This window comes from Xiphophorus maculatus, chromosome 13 (genome assembly GCF_002775205.1).
Source record: "Xiphophorus maculatus strain JP 163 A chromosome 13, X_maculatus-5.0-male, whole genome shotgun sequence".
In the NCBI taxonomy this organism is placed as follows: domain Eukaryota; kingdom Metazoa; phylum Chordata; class Actinopteri; order Cyprinodontiformes; family Poeciliidae; genus Xiphophorus; species Xiphophorus maculatus.
Window position 1 is genome coordinate 24,829,361 of NC_036455.1, and position 2,240 is coordinate 24,831,600.

Below are 2,240 nucleotides of genomic sequence, written 5' to 3' on the forward strand. Positions count from 1 at the left end.
ATTTTAAGTATATTGGCATTACATATTTTATATATTAGTAGTGTGATTACAGTATGCTACAATTACACTTTTGGTTTATTATAATTGCTAATGAAGTACACTTTTTAGTTACTTAGTGTGTTTTATTATTCTGCTTTGCCACTTTGTACATTACATGCGTCATACACACTGCAGTACTGCAAACATATCAAGCTACCAGAACACAGAAGGATCATTTACAACACACTTTACAGGTGAAACAAATTACCTTGTGCTTTCAATATATTACCATTTTGGTAACACCGTATTTGATGACTGACATGAACATGAAGGAGTCTTCATGAAAAGTCTGACTGTTGTCATGAAGTGCAATTTGGTAAATAATGACACTTTTAACTAGAAGTTACTTTAAAAGTTAGATTAAAAGTCCATCAAAAGTGCCAATTTTGCATTACAGTGTCATTATTTACAAAATAATGCAAAGTTGGTGCTGTTCGTGGACTTCTAATCCAACTCTTAAAGCAACTTCTCATTAAGTGTCATTATTTACAGAATGACATTGTGTAACACCTGTTAGTATGTTCCTAACAGGAACATACTAACTGTCATGTTTATGACAGTATCATGTCAGTCTTATGCACACCCTGCCAAATAAAGTCTTACCCACATTTTTCAAGAGTACATTGCCAATATACTATCACAGAATTGTACAAATTGTTAATACATTCAAAGTACAACATGCTTATGAAAATTAGCACAATAAAATCATAGGTACACTTTAGAGGAAACGTGAAAAATATTTCACCAAGGATAGAATATTGTTTTAATACAATGTCACAGTATTCCAGTTTTACTCCAGACAAACAGACATTTCTCCTTCCTAAGAATAGTGAGGATCAACAACAGAACATTCCATTTCACTGGACCACTGCACTTTACAGAAACCTACAAAAAAGAACAAAACAATAGAGCAATTAAACAGAGAAAGCACTTGTATTTTAAAAAATACAGAAAAACCGCAAAGGAAAAAGTACAACTTACAATTTTAGGATGTTGTGGACTCGCTTTATTTGTGACATCATCAAAACTGATGATGATTGGGACCAGATGCCTGGTGTGAAAACACATTTCTGTGTGACTTCTTTGCTTGTTTATGTTAGAAATATAAAAAAATAGTCAGCAATATCGCAGAATCAGTTGATGTTGGCAATAACTATGAAGCTGTTTTAAGTGTGGACTTAAGGGAGACAAACTACCTTAAAAGCTTTCCATCCATGATCTGAACAAGGTGATGGTGGTGCCCATCTCCAGCTGTCATCGGATGAGAGGCGGGGTTCACCCTGGACAGGTCATCAGTCCATCACAGGGTCCTGAAAGATAACAATGAATAAAATGTATGAAAGAGAAATGGTAGATTAACAAGGGGAATAAATTCTGTCCAATTATTTTTTTTAAATCAAAACATGTTTATTAAGCAGTTAATGTTGGAAACTCACCAGTTTTTGCTGTTAAAGCTAGCTGCTCAGTAAAAACAAAGCCTTCCATCATGAAGACGATGTGGAGGTTCATCCTCAGAACTGGTTGGTGATTTGGTGGAGCCAGAGCCTCTTCTGAGACAGGAAAGTCTTTAGGTTTTCTAATTCCTTATCCCTGGCTTCCTCTTTCATCTTAAATTTGCTTAGACTGCAAAAATATGTTGAAGATAAAAACAATGACGAACGAGTTACAACAACAGCCACACAATATCAAAGTCTCTTAGGAATACTAAGCTTAATTAAAACCAGGTTAAGTTTATGAAGCAAACTATTTTAAATCGCAACAAAGCCTCCATGCAGTTATAACACGAAGTTGAATGTCTTGTCCAGTTGTGTTGTCGTCCTACTCGAACTAGGACATCGCTTGAATTTACCAAAACTACTAACTATTATCAAGGCCCTCTTTAGTTTTAAGTAGTGATGGTGAGATGAAGCCTCATGAGGCATTGAACCACTTGAGCCAACTGGTTCGAGAAAGGGTTCATTTCTTGAGGCTTCATGTGCACATGAAACCACCTACTGGCCAGGTGTATAATCACAGCCAGCTGTATCTTAACACGTGTGATGCATTGAATTTTTGTCTATTATGGCTCTTGGGAATGACGTCACAAAAGGTGTAGGACGAAATCATTTGTCTACATAAATTATGTATACACATATGTGTATAATAAAATATTGTTTGAATGTATCCTCTGTGTGTAATTATTCCCAAAATAGTAGTGTCAT

The 2,240-nt window shown here is 35.3% G+C and overlaps 1 long non-coding RNA gene across 1 annotated transcript; it reads right to left on the minus strand.

Moving 5' to 3' along the window:
- Nucleotides 1–456: 456 nt before the first annotated feature.
- Nucleotides 457–1,960, minus strand: LOC111610493. Its single transcript, XR_002753666.1, has 3 exons — nucleotides 1,236–1,960; nucleotides 1,021–1,125; nucleotides 457–924 (listed from the first exon to the last, which is right to left on the minus strand). It is a non-coding gene; the product is annotated as an uncharacterized LOC111610493 (long non-coding RNA).
- Between the last annotated feature and the right edge of the window lie 280 nt (nucleotides 1,961–2,240).